The sequence below is a fragment of the Nilaparvata lugens genome, chromosome 2 (assembly GCF_014356525.2).
Source record: "Nilaparvata lugens isolate BPH chromosome 2, ASM1435652v1, whole genome shotgun sequence".
NCBI lineage: Eukaryota > Metazoa > Arthropoda > Insecta > Hemiptera > Delphacidae > Nilaparvata > Nilaparvata lugens.
Window position 1 is genome coordinate 56,635,509 of NC_052505.1, and position 18,071 is coordinate 56,653,579.

An 18,071-nucleotide genomic window follows, 5' to 3' on the forward strand; every position below is an offset into this window, starting at 1 on the left:
ACTGGAAAATTAAACGAAAATACAAGGTTTTTAAGCCACTCATTTGTATCTAGCACAAGGAAATTTTGTATGAAAAATTTGGATCTGGATTTTTTTTCGTACCCAAACAATATATTGAAAAATCAGAACAATATAAATTGCATGCACCAATGTATAATGACTGGACTAGTAGGCAGTTTTTCCACCACTACACCACTTGGTAAGTGGAGGGGGGCGATCGCCTTGGTCCGCGCCTATGACTGCTATCGATCAGGGTTTAGCTTCTAGGTGAGTCAATCATACAACTGTATTGGAAGTGAATATCACTCTAGTTGTAGAAGAATGTAATCGAGCATGTAATTTATCGCACTATACCTGTTTTGCTCAAGCAATAAGTCGCGTTTTACACTCTCAGACCCGGTTGCACAGAAGCCGGTTAAATTTTAATCCTAATTAATTTACGAGAACCGATCAGAGAAGGCATTTTTGATGCAACCGGTTCTAAGTACATAATACATAGCTATATTACGCTCGCTGCGTATATGCAGTACGTTTTATACTTTTTTGCTCGCTAAAATAAATAAATTATAATCGATCATCTATAATGAGCTGACTGATAGCTAGTTCTAGACATATGATATAGTTTAGTGATCCAAGTTTCATTATGGCTAAGACTCATACCTAAACAATGGCGACAATATTTATTTATTTATTTATCGATCTATTTATTTATTTATACATTGGTACATACGATATCATCCTCAACTATGAATGATCGGGAAAGGAACAACAGGATTAAAGACCAAAACTGTATCTTTCCCAAATTTGGATAAAAATTGCCCAAAAATAGGTTTTGTTTACACGATTTTTGTCCAATTTTAATAATATTATGTATTATTGTATTCATTGTTCTGTAGGTCCATTTTGAAGTTCTTGTGTATGTAATTCCAGCATGAAAATTGTTTACTACCTTCGCAATTATTGCACTCCATTACGTGTCTTGCGATAACTGTTTTCTTCAAGCGAAAAAGTCGCGTTTTATACTCTTAATACATGAATAGCTATTGTAAGTAAATGTTATACTAGTACTAGCAGGGCACACGTGCTTCGCTTTGGGAATTAGAAGATAAGATTATTTCTGTGAAACATTTATAATCTGAATTCTACCAAAATTGTTATAATCGTTTTTGAGATTAGGCCACAACTTGTATGGAAATTATTGAGTCAAATCATTTGAATAATTTATATTGATGTGTTGGAACTGCTCTGTAGAATAGTAGTCCAATTGCAGAGAATTTTGTAAATATTTTGTAAAACTAATCCAATAAATCTTGGCTTCTTCCAAGAATGTTCTCTCCAAGTAGAGAATATAGCAGTCACTACAACGAAATTATAACTTATTACAGTGTAGTGAGCAGTGTGATAACTTTCTCCGACAAATTAAATTTTTTTTAAGAAGAGTTTTATAGAGAGCAGTTTCTCTGTAAAAGATGTTGGTCCAATATTATGCAAATACAAGTGAAATTAGAAAAATTCATATAGATGATAAATATAACCATATAGCTTAGGTAATTATAACAGTTTTGCTCCTTCCGCGATTAGCAATACAATGAGAAAAATTGATAATTCATATCATTTAAACGCTCTAACGCTCTTCACATAAGCTGATAGTATCCCTTCAAAGAGATTTCAAATTCAACGATACCTACTTGTGCGCGCTCAAAGGGATGTGAACGTGGCTTGATCAGTATAATATGTTGAGAACTATACTTATTAGGCTATAGTATGAATGTGAAAATTACATGCATCTTTAAAGACTCCAGTTCCTAACTATATAAGTGAATAGAGAATTCGTGGAGCTCAAAATGAGGGGTCGATTTCATGAAAGTATACTTTCTCCTTGTTGACTTTTGCAAAACCTGGACGGTTTGTTTGATTGGAATATTGGAATGGGGATTATTCTTGTTCTGGTTGATTGGATAGGTACGTGAAAGGAATTTTATTAATTAATATTAGGAAGGGTGTTAGTGGGAGGAGGGCAGTGAAAGGAGTGGGTGAAATGATAATCGCGAAGGTGCGAACTGGCAAGCAACAGTCTGGCGGAGAAAAAGAAGGAGAAAGAATGGGAGGAGGAATGGGAAAGAATGAGATAGAAATTGCAGGGCGGGAAAAGAGAGGACCGCGGCTTAAAGCAACATTCACTGAACAATTCTATGCCAAATGTTAGAGTATTCGTATTCCTGCATCGCTTGGCTTATTATGGAAACGTCACGCAATGGTCGATTAGATTCTCTCATTCACTCTCTCTATGAGATACCAATTTATTTTTCTCTCATACATTTTCTCTCATTCTCTCTCTTGATTCCCTACACTCTTCATTCATCCTTCTCTCTCTCTCTCTCTCTCTCTCCCTTATCTGATCGAATCTATCGCTAATCATCTAATTATAATCTCACTCTATGTCTCTCTTCTCGAATATAATTTTCCAAGTATGGAAGTTTTCCTGCTCAACTGCCGTTGATTATGTAGAGACAACATAATATTTTCCCGTTCTATTTCAATTTCATCTTTGAATTGATTGAATGTAAATACTTTTCCAGTTCAAATTTAGTGAAATTAATTTGAGTTGACTATGATATTATTTCATAATTATTATTGAGTGTCTCAATTTATTGAAAATTCATTCATCGTTCAGTAATAATAATCTCCAGTTTGCACTACCGTAGAGAAAAGCTAGCGAAAATAGTAGCATATGATACTAATTTGTAATTCATTAGAAATTTGGCGGTAATGATGAATTGGGTCAATAGATGGAAATGGATATACTAGTATTATTGAATATACTAGTTCAGATAAACACATAATGTCTGAATAAATGAAGAAATCCAATCTCTCATCTCAAAGACATCCTATTTCTGCAGAAACAACAAATATATATTTGTTAAATATATAATAAGTGAAAACACACTCTTTCTCCAGTATCCTAATTCTATTTTCATTATTCATCAATTCCATTATAAGGATCACAATATTGATATGGAAAACAGGCACTTGTTCAAAAAAACCTCTTCTGTTGCCAAATTGAATTCAATTCAATTCAATTTATTATATATGAATTCAATCAATCATACTCTTCAAAGGCTTATTATGAGCACATTAACAATTTTCAATCTCAATGTTAATAATTGTCCAGTTCATTATTCATTCATTGTAAATAAAATGTTTGTATAAGTGTATAAGTCGGCATATGTTGTGATTGAATAGACGGGTTCGAATATTTTCTCTGTATCTTTTTTCACTCTCACTTTCCTTCTCTTTGGCTGTCTATTGTCATCTCTTGTAATCTACTATTCAACCAATCTCCATTCAATTTTCTCTCTATTTTACTCTCTTCCTTTCTGACCTCTTATCGCACTTACTTTTTCTATTTTTCCCTCCAATATTCTGTTTCACTCACATTCTCTCCATTCTTCTCACTATCAGCTCTTCTCTACTCTCTCTTCCTTTTTCTTTTCATTCTCACATTTTTCAAATTTGTTGATTTCCCTGTCATACAAATTCCTCATTAATCTATTTTTTATTATTTTATTCACTTTCCCAGTTACAATTTCTCATTCATTCACTTACAGACCTTGTCTTTCTGTTCCCCTCTCACTCTCTTTCCTCTTCCTATCTCTCTCACTCACTCTCTCCTTCCCACCCTCTCTTTCTTTCTCACTCTCTCTCACCCTCTCTTTCTTTCTTTCTCACTATCTCTCTCTTTTTCTCTCTACCTCCCAATCTCACATACACATACACAGCCTACGCTCACATACTGCTGGCGAATATCATCATACCAATACATCGTGTATTAAAGCTGAGCGGCAGTGGCACAGAACGCTCAGGCAATATGCATAATATTATAAGACCACAAGTATATATGCATAACGGATATGACCACCAATACTTTGCTGATTCAACTTTGTACGTATGCTGCTGCGTATATCATCACCTTGTTGTAGATACCTACACATAGATATGTAGATATCTATTACATATATTATATATTATATATTATATATTGCATGGTGTACATGATATACAGAGTAACAGAGTGGGTGAAAAACCGGGTTGGGAATATTCACATTATTAATCAATACCATTCCAAGCAGAAAAGAGAGAAAAAAGTCTGAGAACGGCTTAGTATCTCATAAAAAGAAGTGATTCCAAGGTGGGTGGGATGAGTGATGTTACTCGAATTGGAAATACTTCTTTACTATGACTTTAAAAATCTGGTCCGCCATCTTGGATCCGCCATTTTGAATGCAACTTTTTTTTTAAATAGGAAGGTGGTCATGAGATACAGTACTTCGATACGGAATTTCAAGGAAAAATGAATGGTGAAAACTGCACATCGATATCGAAAACCGTTCAGAAGACATTCACATTATCAATCAGTACCATGCAAATCGGAAATGAAATACATGAGTGGTATCGATTGATTATGTGATTATCTTCCAAACGGTTCGAGATATCGATGTGCGGTTTACGCCATTCATTTTTTCTTGAAATTCCGTATCGAAATCATGTATCACATGACCGCCTCCCTATTTAAAAAAAAAAATTGCATTCAAAATGGCGGATCCAAGATAGCGGACCAGATATTTAAAGTCACAGTAAAGAAGTATTTTCAATTCGAGTAGCATCCCCAATTACACCCACCTCGGAATCACTTCTTTTTATGAGATACTAAGCCGTTCTCAGATTTTTTTCTTTCTTTTCTGCTTTGAATAGTATTGATTAATAATGTGAATATTTCCGAAACGGTCTGAGATATCAATATGCTGTTTCCGCCATTCATTTTTTCTTGAAATTCTCTATCGAAATCATGTATCGCATGACCACATTCCAATTTAAAAAAATGAAATCGCATTCAATATGGCGGATCTAAGATGGCGGACCTGATTTTTAAAGTCATTTGAAAGTAGTTTTTTCAATTTGAGTAGGATCCCCAATCACACTTAGCGTCAAATTACCTTTGTGTATGAGATATTAAGCTGTTCTCGGACTTTTCACCCACTCTGTATTTAGAATGATGTACACTTATAGATGTAGATGTTATAGTTGTATAGCATGCTATAGATACATAACATGTTGTAGATACAGCTGTACCGCTGTTCGGGTGCGTTGGAAAATTGTGACCGATTGAAGAAAGATGGGGAGAGTTTTCATTTTTGTCGGCCAATTGACGCTGATGCTCCATAATTCAATAGCAATCATCGAGTAGCCTTCAAACCTATTAGAAAAACGTTGATCACTACTGAGAGTGCAAGTCAACATTTTTATGGCATTCAATTGAACAGGACTTCTGGGTTGAAGATTTGATCTTTAATAGCATATTATTATAATGCATAAAAAAATATCCCAACGATATCTTATATAATATATTAGTAAGTGAGATATAGAAATTGAGTACAGAATACTAACTTATTACTTGTATTGTATTATATTATATTGTATTATTACTTTTATAAATAATTAATTTCAATATAGTGATAATATATGAATATATTATGTAAAATAAATTCATATTTGTCACAGATGATGATATTCGTCTTGTGGTTTCTAATAAGAACATTATCAGTATTTGTACACTATCAAACACAAAATTCTATGATCAGACGGGATTCATAATCTATTTATTGAAATGAATTCTTCAACTTAATCGAATTTCATAATTAATCGAAGGGCAATATTCATGGTATGTTACTTGGAATACGAATCAAATTGACGTGAAAAATTACTGGAATAATAACGGGCAATATGTTTTTTGAGAATGAAGAATTTCCTCACCTTATAATAGCAAAGTGAATTTCTGGGGGAATAAAGTTTCAATCTCGATCTGAAACAAAAAACATTGAATAAAATAATTTCCAAAAGAAATCAATTTGAATCAAAAATATTTTTAATACTATAGTCATAGTGTTTCTAGTTGAAATTTGAAAAGGCTTATAACTATCGTCGGTAAATTAAGAATGAATATACAAAATTTCAAGTAAATCGATTCAGTAGTTCAGACGTGATGATACGTCATTCGTAAATAATTTCTTATCACGTACGTGTAAAAGCCAGTTCTTCTCTTTGAAGACTTGTTTGCAGTGGCCCACGTCTTAATATACGATTTCTGGATGTATGTTATAACATTTTTGTTTCTCACACTCACCGACGTTGTCTACCAGTCTACCGATCTTCAATTATATCCATTTCATTACCATTGAAATATAATCAATATAATCAAGAAAATTATATACAGTACTGTATAACAGACTAGAATTATTCGGTAATATCTTTTTTCTATAGCAAGACTTTATAACGCATATCTCATCTTATTGATTGATGGATGTTTTGGAATAAATAACAGTTATTTGTTTCAGACAATCATCATTTCGAATTCATATTCGCGGTATTTGAACCGTTGGTTGAAGCATCCCAAAACAATTCTCACTTGGAGTTACTATTTGTAGTTTCCAAGCACCCAAGAACGTTGAATGCATCAAAGCTGTCCCATTCATTAGCATGATAATTCTATTCGTCTCCCAAGTCGCAGACACTTCTGTAGCAGAAAAGTACAATAAATATAAAATCTTGCTGAATGTAATTGCCAAGGCTATTACAAGCGTCTTGTCAGTGCCTTCCCAATTGTTGGGGAACACAATTGTTCACTTCGAGCAGAATCAACCACCCACCTCCCCCCGGAACCACACCAACGGGTCTTTTGTACTTGATTTCTTTGATTGAACATTATGAAAGAAGCTGCTCACTCCACTCTTCATTCTCAACAGCTTCCTGATCTTAGCATAAGTCTTCAAGCTCCATAAATTAATCATTCTTGTCGCATTGTTAAAGTGCTCGAGCTCCATTTTAAAGAGCCATACGAACGTGACATCGGAAAAGTGATCGATAAAGCTAACTTGGAAGAAATCCACACAAGAGTATGGGAGGAATAATGCAATATCGATTCTGGCTCTTTCAAGTCTGTGTCATCAGAGAATCAAGCAAGAAAATTGTGAATGGGCGATTCCAACCATTGAAAGACTTCTGGAAGCTTTTGCATAGTGGTTTCATAGATTTCATCTGAAGATTGGAATGAGTCAACTAGTTTAACATGATCACTGGGAGAATCTCTACTAATATATAGTATCAATTCTGACTTTCCTGAGATTACTTGTTAGACAAACTTACAGAGAAATGATCAATCATCTATTCCAATAATTAAAAGAACTGAAAGCTCTAGCAATAATGACATCTTATAATATACAGTATCTTTCTATTCTGACTTCTCCTCGTTTCACCAGCCAGATAAATTATATAAAAGGGAAATAGTTGATAAGATAACTTATTCCATTAATTAGAAAATTGCATGTAAATCGGTAAAGAAGGAGAATATTCACACATAAGAGGTATTTACAATCGATAACTGATGAAAATAGTTGAAAATCCATAACTGGATTACACATTCTTAAGAATTATGAACCCACATCAGCTTTGACTTCATTGAGCCCAGGAAAAAAAGCTGGGGTTCCAACAGTGACAATCATCCTTGATCTACGTTATTGTTGTAATGGAGACATCCATTTCAAGACGCGACATAATCAGGAGTTTGGAAATTTGCCACAGCGTAGGAAAGTTACCAAATTGTTAATAACATCAACAATAGCGACTATTACAGCATCTTTTAAAATAATTATCAATAATTTGATAATGAAACCGTTAAGATTAATTTTAGTGGTAACATGTTGTATCAAATTTCCTCACAATAATCTCAGAATTAATTAAAACAATTATTATTGATGTCATTGATCTGGAAGAATAATTTTTTTTTTTGATCAGCTGATTGATCATTGATTCAATAATTCATCAATACAGCCATCCATGATGCCGGCGCAGGCGCGGATCCAGGACCCTCACATGTTGGGAGGGGGGGGCGATTTTGGATGGACCCCCCCCTCGTTCGACACCCTCCCACACGAATAATTGTTAAAGTTTTTAATTGAAAAAAAACATTTGAGAGCGTTATTTGTTCAAATTAATTAGGTTTGTTCATTAAAATGCCAAGCTAATGGTACTTATTTCTGCAACTACAGTAGTTAGTCCAGTCACAATAATATACATTGGCGCTTGCATTTTATATTGTAGTTCTGATTTTTCAATATATTATTGATCGGATACATAAGCGAAGGTCAGAAACAAATTTTTCATGAGAATTTCCTTGTGCTAGATACAAATGAGTGACCCAAAACCCTCGTATTTTCGGTTAATTTTCCAGTTTTCAGCTATTTCTGCCAAATCCTGTAATCGAACTGAAAAATTTACTCTTGCCTTTTATTCAGATTCTGGAATTCCTAATAAAATCGAATCATTTGAACTATGTATCTTCAATGAGTACTGAGTTACAATTTTCAAAAAAGAGTGAAATTTTAAGTAAAAATCAATTCTTTTGAATTTTAGTTTTTGATCAACAATTATTTCTGATTGTCACTATTTAAATGTGTAATTCAAAATCCCTCTGTACTCTACAATTTGAGACCAGGTAGATCGCTCTTTCACATATGAAAACGGTTGGTTCTCATGAAATATGATCTAATTAACGCATATCATGGTGCGAAATCTCAATGTGATGACAATGGAGTTATTGGTGATGATGATTGAAGCTACAAGGAGCATTGTTCTCAGGTGTCTCAAATTGTAGATAACAAAATTGCACCTATATGGATTATGTATTATAAATTTGAATGGTAACAATTGGAAGATAAAAAACTAGAATTAATCAAAATTTATCTCTGCTTGAAATTTTACTATTTTTTCGATAATTGTAACTCAGTACTCATTGAAGATACATAGTTTCAAATGATCTGATTTTATTGGGAATACCATATTCGGAATAAAAGGCCAGAGCAATTTTTACTTTCCTTGTCCTATTACCATAGGTAATGTAAGGTGTGTGTGTGTGTGTGTGTGTGTGTGTGTGTGTGTGTGTGTGTGTGTGTGTGTGTGTGTGTGTGTGTGTGTGTGTGTGTGTGTGTGTGTCTGTGTGTGTGTGTGTGTTTGTGTGTGTGTTTGTGTGTGTGTGTGTGAGTGTATGTGCGTCTGTGTACACGATATCTCATCTCCTAATCAACGGAATGACTAGAAATTTGGAACTTAAGGTCCATACAATATAAGGATCCGACACGAATAGTTTCGATCAAATTCAATTGAAGATGGCGGCTAAAATGGCGAAAATGTTGTCAAAAACAGGGTTTTCGCTTTTTTCTAGAAAACGACTTCAACGATTTTGATCAAATTCATACCTGAAAAATTCATTGATAGGCTCTATCAACTGCCACTAGTCCCATATCTGTAAAAATCTCAGGAGCTCCGCCCCATCTATGCAAATTTTCATTTCAGATCACCAATTATCAGTCTTCAGATACAATCTAAACCAAAAAATTCATGTGGAAAAGATTCAGCATGAAAATCTCAACAATTAATGTTCTATAACATTTTCACCTAAAATTGAAAATAAGCTTGAAATTCGAGAAAATGTTATTATTTCAATTGCAAACTGTTGGCAACTTTTGATTCTATTGAAACATTCACTATGAAGAGATAGCAGACTTCGTGTGTTTCCAGCGTTATCGTCTTGTCACCAGCTGGCGTATTTCTTTAAAAAAAGTAGTCTTGTAATGCGCGAGAACACTAGCGTCAGGTGATCAATTTTCATAACGGCAAGGGAAGTTGTGTGAGTGCGACACAACAGATTTTTTCAGTTCGATTACAGGATTTGGCGGAAATAGCTGAAAACTGGAAAATTAAACGAAAATACAAGGTTTTTAAGCCACTCATTTGTATCTAGCACAAGGAAATTTTGTATGAAAAATTTGGATCTGGATTTTTTTTCGTACCCAAACAATATATTGAAATATCAGAACAATATAAATTGCATGCACCAATGTATAATGACTGGACTAGTAGGCAGTTTTTCCACCACTACACCACTTGGTAAGTGGAGGGGGGCGATCGCCTTGGTCCGCGCCTATGACTGCTATCGATCAGGGTTTTAGCTTCTAGGTGAGTCAATCATACAACTGTATTGGAAGTGAATATCACTCTAGTTGTAGAAGAATGTAATCGAGCATGTAATTTATCGCACTATACCTGTTTTGCTCAAGCAATAAGTCGCGTTTTACACTCTCAGACCCGGTTGCACAGAAGCCGGTTAAATTTTAATCCTAATTAATTTTACGAGAACCGATCAGAGAAGGCATTTTTGATGCAACCGGTTCTAAGTACATAAATACATAGCTATATTACGCTCGCTGCGTATATGCAGTACGTTTTATACTTTTTTGCTCGCTAAAATAAATAAATTATAATCGATCATCTATAATGAGCTGACTGATAGCTAGTTCTAGACATATGATATAGTTTAGTGATCCAAGTTTCATTATGGCTAAGACTCATACCTAAACAATGGCGACAATATTTATTTAATTATTTATCGATCTATTTATTTATTTATACATTGGTACATACGATATCATCCTCAACTATGAATGATCGGGAAAGGAACAACAGGATTAAAGACCAAAACTGTATCTTTCCCAAATTTGGATAAAAATTGCCCAAAAATAGGTTTTGTTTACACGATTTTTGTCCAATTTTAATAATATTATGTATTATTGTATTCATTGTTCTGTAGGTCCATTTTGAAGTTGTTGTGTATGTAATTCCAGCATAAAAATTGTTTACTACCTTCGCAATTATTGCACTCCATTACGTGTCTTGCGATAACTGTTTTCTTCAAGCGAAAAAGTCCCGTTTTATACTCTTAATACATGAATAGCTATTGTAAGTAAATGTTATACTAGTACTAGCAGGGCACACGTGCTTCGCTTTGGGAATTAGAAGATAAGATTATTTCTGTGAAACATTTATAATCTGAATTCTATCAAAATTGTTATAATCGTTTTTGAGATTAGGCCACAACTTGTATGAAAATTTTTGAGTCAAATCATTTGAATAAATTATATTGATGTGTTGGAACTGCTCTGTAGAATAGTAGTCCAATTGCAGAGAATTTTGTAGAATATTGGGCGGGGCTAAAGAGCCAACATCGACTTTATTCATTAACAATTAATATTTCCCGTTGACAGTTATCAAATTGGCAGTGATCATGTTATTTTTGCTATTGCGTGATGCAATTGAAGATTAAATTCCAAATTAAGTTGATTCGATATTTTATGACTCTGGTATCCATGGATCTCTTGCTTATTCTGGAATTTTTTGCATAGCATTATGCTTAATTTTTGTTTCACTTATTCAAAAGTGTGAAAGCAGGCAATCCACTGATTCTTTTTCTCATGGAAGTCCATTCATACAAAAGAGTCTATTCATAATAGTTCGTATAACATTTATTGTGGCTGATTCCTCATGTCCTAAACTTTACTATCATAAATATTAAAGTGGGATGAATTTGCATAAATCTGAATAGGGTTTATTCAATCATCATCATCATCATCATCATCATCGTCATGGATTGGGCTTTTCAAGCCTGTTCCGGCGTCCATCTCTTCCTCGGTCTACCAATACTTCTTCTGGCTATTGGCTTGTGGAGTAGGGCATTCAATGGGAAACGGTCTTCAGGCATTCTAAGGACATGCTATGACCACTTATTTCTATATGTTTTTATCAAACTCAACACTGGTTGGACATCACATTCTCTTCATATATTTTCATTCCGAATCCGATCCACTCTTGTGCATCCTTCGACTTGTCTAAGGAATCGCATCTCTGCTGACTGTATTCTTGATTCAAGCTTCCTTTCCGGCACCCATGCTTCACTCCCGTAAGTCAGAGTGGGTATCGTCATGGCTCTATAAAATTTGATCAAGGTGTTCTTCTGAGCTCTACCTTAAAGGGATCGAGTGATTGCTCCGCATACCAGGTTGAATTTTGATATCTTTTTTTGGACATCCTGGTCGTAATCATATGTGATGTCGCAGCCCAAATATTTGAAATCTGCTCCAGAATCCATTCTCCTAATAATATTTTTGATCGTATCGGCCACTTGTCATTAAAAGCCATGATTTTCGTTTTGATTGCCGAAATTTTCATTCTAAAAACTTTGCTTATTTTGTTGAGCTTATGCATTGCAATTTGTAGCTTGTCCTTAGATTCCTGTATGATTACTGTGTCGTCCGCAAACATTAAATGGTTCATATAAGTGCGAGTAAGAGAAATACCCTTGTCAACGCGTTGCTGCCACACACTCATGCATAAGCTCATCAACATAAATATTGAAGAGGGCAGATGAAATTGGGCATCCCTGTTTTACTCCTTCATTTGTCAGTATTTCTCTGGAAAATTCCCCATTTTCCAATGTTATTCTTATGGAAATATTGTGATATAATGTTTTCATGCTACTGATTAAATGTTTGGGGTATCCATTTGTCATCATGATGTTCCAGAGTAGCTCTCTATCAACATTATCAAATGCTTTCTCCCAGTCTACAAAGGCCATGTGGGTTCCACAATTATGCTCTCTGCGCTTCTCAATTATCATCTTCAATGTGAACACCGCATCAATACAAGATCTTCCTTTTCTGAAACCCATCTGATTCTCCTGTAACAAAGATTCTGTTATACTTTGCAATCTATTAGCAAGGAGTGAAGCATATAATTTGTATGTTGTATCTAACAGACTTATTCCTCTGTAATTTCCTGGGTTTGATCTATCTCCTTTCTTGAAAATAGAGACTACTTTTGACTTCATCGATTCTTGTGGTACTGTATGGGTTTTCCAGCAGGTATTGATTAAATGCAAGAGGCGGAAGTGGAGCGTCAATCCTCCATATCTTAAAAGCTCCATATTTATCCCATTGATGCCTGCAGCTTTCCGGTTTCTAGATGCCTTGATGGCATCTTGCAGCTCTGTCATGTCAAGCTGGTCTACATGACAAAAAAGACAATCTGGAGGAATAGTTTTTTTCCGTCCTGCAGTGTCATCAAACTTTTTGTAATGGTCAATCCATTCACTCTCCACCACACAACTTATATCTACTAGCTCTCTATTCGATTTTAGCATCATCCTTATGAACTTATAGGCCAGTTCCTGTCTGTCATGTATGTCTTCTCCCACAGTACTAATATATCTCTTTCATGATTCCTGCTGTGCCCTTCTTATTACTTGTTTTGCAACGTTCCTGGCTCTATTATACAATATCTTATTTTCATCAGAAGGATTACTCGAATAAATCTTATATAATCGTTGTTTTTCTTTTACAACTTTTTCAGTCTCCTCGTTCCATATTCTTGAGCCCTTCTTTCTGTAGATTCGTTTCTTTGTACCTAGAGCTTCTGCGGCACTAAATTTTATAGCTGTTGATATATTCTTCCATTCCTTTTCTATATTCTCTGTGGTTGGTATTGTTGCTAGCCGGCTCATGAGACGACGTTGGTAGAGATCCTGTATGCTTTCATCGCTCAATAGAGATACCTTGAATGTTTCATCCTTTAAGTTCTGGTTCTGAAAACAGCCCGACTTCTTTTTCCATCGTTTATACAGATTTATTTTGGCTATGAGTAGATAATGGTCTGTGTAGATATCTTGTCCTTTTAAAACTCTAACGTCCCTGACTTGAGCTGCCAACCTTTGATTAACAATGACAGTCTATGATTGACCTGCTACCTGTTGCACTCCATGTGAACTTATGTTTTTCCTTTTTGCGGAAAAAGGTATTGGTGACTTTCAACTGATTGAAGGTAACAAAATCTCTCAATCGGTCTCCATTGTTGGTAAGAGTTTCCTCACCAAAAGTGCTTATGAATTTTTGCACTGGATGTTTCCCAATTCTTCCATTCAAGTCACCAAGCAAGATCATGTCATCGTTTGCATTTATATTGTCAACTACTTTCTGCAATTGTTTGTAAAAGTTTTCCGATTCCTTCTTTCTCTCTGCATTATTCGACTCCTCCTGTGCATAACCTGCTATGATTGTGAAGTTTCATCTTTCATGCCTTATTCTCACAGTCATCAATCTTGCATTTATGAAAAAATAGTCTCTAATTTTATATTCCCAGTATTTATCGATGAAAAGGGCTACTCCCTTACTGGCTCTTTGGTTCATGTCAACCCCGCTATATAGCATGACATAATCCTCTCTATAGCAGCTACCTGTCAACTTCTTTTTTCTTTTATTCAATCACTTTGATTATTGACTACCGGTACAATTATATGATTTCTTTCTTTGATCTTAGCTTGAAACCAAAAGCTCAGGGATGAAAATTTGGATGTAAACTAACATATGACTCAATTTAATTTCTATCTAAAATATATGGGCACCGAGTTTCACTTGTTGTTTATTTATTGATAAACAGAACACAATTTAACATGATTTGGGAAGGACTAACAGGCACAGCCCAAAACTCCCCGAATTCAGATTTATACACTATAAATAGTCCAAAAAGTAGGTTATGTTCCTTACAAAGGAATTCATATCCAATTTAAATCCAAACATTTGAAAACAGAAAAGTTCTGATTTAGATTGTTCAAAGACCAAATTGAATAACAAAAAACACTCACTAATCACATAAAACTGAAATATAATTATTATCTTTGAAAATTATAATATATACTCTAATTTGGGATGATATTATACCATGTCATGTCAACGAATCAGATAATTTTGATCAAGTCGATTAAAATTTCTAGATTCAACAGCTGGACATAATTCTATCTCTCTCCTACACAGGCACTCGCATCTTCTGTTATCGACAGACGACGAAATTATCATTATTTTTTTTTACAAGAATGAATGATTATTATCCTTTTAATGTCCTCCAGCAAGTTTCTCAGGGATGAGTCCTAGTGCAATCGATTTTTTATATCATCAACCTACTATGTTCCAAATTTCATGAAAATCGTTAGAGCTGTTTTCGAGATCCATTGGATATCCATAACCATATACAGAAATTGATCTATTAATATAATAGGATTGACATCTTTAGTATTGTGATCTATCAATATCAATATGGTTGTCTTGTGTCATGTAATGACATCATGAAAGGAAATAGGAGCAGCTGATGGAATATTATGTTTTTTTTCGATTTAGTTTTCAGCTGATATTGAAACATGGAAATATCAGGCCCAGTAGCACAAAAGCCTGTTCAATTTCAATCAGGATTAAAATTCATGACAATTAATCAGAGCATGGTTTGTTTCAATAGAAGGCTCCTCTCATTGGTTCTCGTGGTATTTAGTCCGGTTTATGAATTAACAGACAGTGCAACTGGCTCTCTCAAGGCCATGGCTGCATACAAACATAGAAAAAATAAATTCGTATGGCTTTGTTGGTGGGGAGTTCCTTTCGGGAATGTTCCACCGCCTGAATATATAATTTAAGCCGTCAATGGGCCTTACGACTGTCATACTTCAGCCGGGACCGACAGTTTAACGTGCCCATCCGATAACACGGGAGTGATCTGGTTAAAAAACTTTTGGTAATGAGAGGGGTTCGAACCCGGGATCTCTATGCTGCTACGCAAGCACTCTATCCACTAGACCACGGATCACTCAAACATAGAGAAACAGGGGAACCAATACAACAGAAGCTGAAGAAATTAGTCGCATTTCTATCACCTTACAATAAACATTACATTCAACTACCATATGTTTGGAGAGATCGATTTCAAATTTCTTTTGCTATAATCCGGTAACTTTATGAATCTATTCTCCTAGATGTTCTATGAATACTGTAATGTTTTAAATTAATTAGGTCGCTAAATTTGACTCAACTACAGCTATTGTAATCTTTTTCATTTGCACACACTCTCTCACGTTTTCAACAGATTATGGAAACCTTTTTCTGATCAGCTGCTACTTGAGAGACCAATAATCCTCTCTCAAGGAACTTAAGCGAATTTTCCCAGAGTTGAGACCTGTTCCAAAAAAAAATGTTTTTTGTCGCAAACCCACTATATTCCTGATTTAATAAAAATCGTTAGAACCGTCTCGAGATCCATCCGACATACATACATATCCACAAACACACATATTCAAACAGAAACTGCTTTCTTAGTATAATTGACTTCAATGATTATGATTTCATTCAATGAGAGTAATTGATTTCATTCAATTACTTCACATAATAATAACAGCTGGCATCAAAAGCAAAAATGTCAAACATGATTGAAGTTGAAACAGTAGCGATCATCAACATTATTATATTCATGTGATCTAAAGTAACAAAATTATAGTAAGATTCACATCTTTGTGTCAGCATTGTTTTAATGGGGAACATTGATGCTATTAATAAGGAATACTGACAGTCAACGAACTATTATGCATAGTCTCTAATATTTTTAGAACAAACATGAATGTTTGGGAATAATTGATTCATGGGAAAAGGGACTTACTTCTAAGAAAGATATTTTTACATTAGGAAAAGCAGCAACAGCTATTTGGCCGTTCTAATAAATAACCCCTTTCTTTCGCCCAAGTTTTATTTTGGCCGAATTTCCTCATTCTTTGCAAATGGATTCCACAACGGACACTTCTGAAGTTTTTAAAATACCCTTCATATATCATACTGAATTATTGAAATTTGATCGAAACGGTTTAAGCAGTTTTCACAGTTTCGGATATACAAACAAAATTAGTCTTGATAGAATAGGATGAATTGATTGAAGCAACTCCAGCCATGGAAGTTTGTTTCTTGAAAAATAAGAATTATCTATACTCCAAGGTATAGCTCCGATTGAAGCAGCAGTGCCCAATCAATTTTTTCTCGATAAATGCATTTTAATCAGTTCTTCAACTTGGTGCCAACCTAATGAAGTCATCTCAACTTAATGCCAACCTGACAAAATTATTTATTTAGTTGCCAGTAGTCAACAACTGTTTTGAAGAGGTACTCTCTCTAGATTATAGCTCTATAGTAACATATGATATGGACATTTCAGTTATAATCAAGTGATTGGGAGGAGAAGAATACACATGCTAAAAGACGAACTTTACACCCTCAAAAACCACCATGAGAGTTGAAATATCGCCAAAAGATTTTTTATTGGGCACCTAGGACGTATGAGGAAGCTATATTCCAAGTTTTGTTGCAATCAATCCTGTAGTTTTCCAGAAATCGTGATCAGTGAGTCAGTGTGTCAGTGAGTCAGTGAGTCAGTGAGATAAGAATTGTATAAGTTTAGTATAGATATATAACAAAAAAAATGAAACAGCTGATTCAAATATCAAATATATTCCGATTTATTATTCTCTATTTATTATTCCATATCATGATTTATTATCGAAGGTTGTGAATACCCCTATTCTGAAAAATGTCCTTTTCCAGTAATGCACTGAACTGATGTAATAGAATGAATTCAATTTGAAATTCAAATTAAATAACATATTTAATATGAAGATAAACAAATTAGCAAGATTAATTTAAAGATAATATGAGTAGGTAGCGATATATCGTACAATACTTCACTATAATATGTAAAAGCTGATAATTTGTAAGTAATATCGCCTCTATGGGATAATTTAATTAGTGAATCGATCTCACCGGGAGTACCTGGCCTTACAAGTCATGTAATCCTACAGCTTAACAAGGTAGCGATGCTTGAGGCTTATAGCTTTGAATGCTTTTTTGGTAATTATAGTCACATACTACCCGGTATCCTTCCAGCTACCAGCTAATTAACAAAGTGTCATTCTTATCCAGTACAAATTCTAAATTGCGTAATTATGCTACGATGTTATTATGTTACGGTCATGACAGTTGGATGGGGTGCAAATATACCGGTACATGGATAAGATGCTTCAACTGTCACATGGAATTATTGTATCCAGTGAGATCTCACGCTCTGTAATTATTGTGATGTAAATTACAATCTCATAATTGTTCATGGTGAAATTTCGCTTCTAAATAGTGTAAAGTATCAACTTGATGAGCAAATAATCACGTCTATAATGGACTAGCGAGTTTTGCATTGAGTTATGTTGTCGTGAACATGAAGATGCACTACTTCTCATAATAACTCTCCCAAAAGTCCATTGTTATAAATCTTTGCAA

At 34.5% G+C, this 18,071-nt stretch overlaps 1 protein-coding gene across 3 annotated transcripts in view; it reads right to left on the reverse strand.

Annotated features, from left to right (window-relative positions):
- Window positions 1-18,071, reverse strand: part of LOC111054906 — a 544,055-nt gene that overhangs the window by 391,815 nt on the left and 134,169 nt on the right. Inside the window, exon 1 of one of the 3 annotated variants that reach the window (XM_039419913.1) lies at window positions 5,812-5,861. The exons of 1 other annotated variant lie outside the window; for it this stretch is intronic. The gene's annotated coding sequence lies outside the window, so the exon portion shown is untranslated. Of the gene's footprint in view, window positions 1-5,811; window positions 5,862-18,071 lie in introns of those variants that run through there. One more of the 3 variants, XM_039419912.1, reaches the window with a different exon arrangement.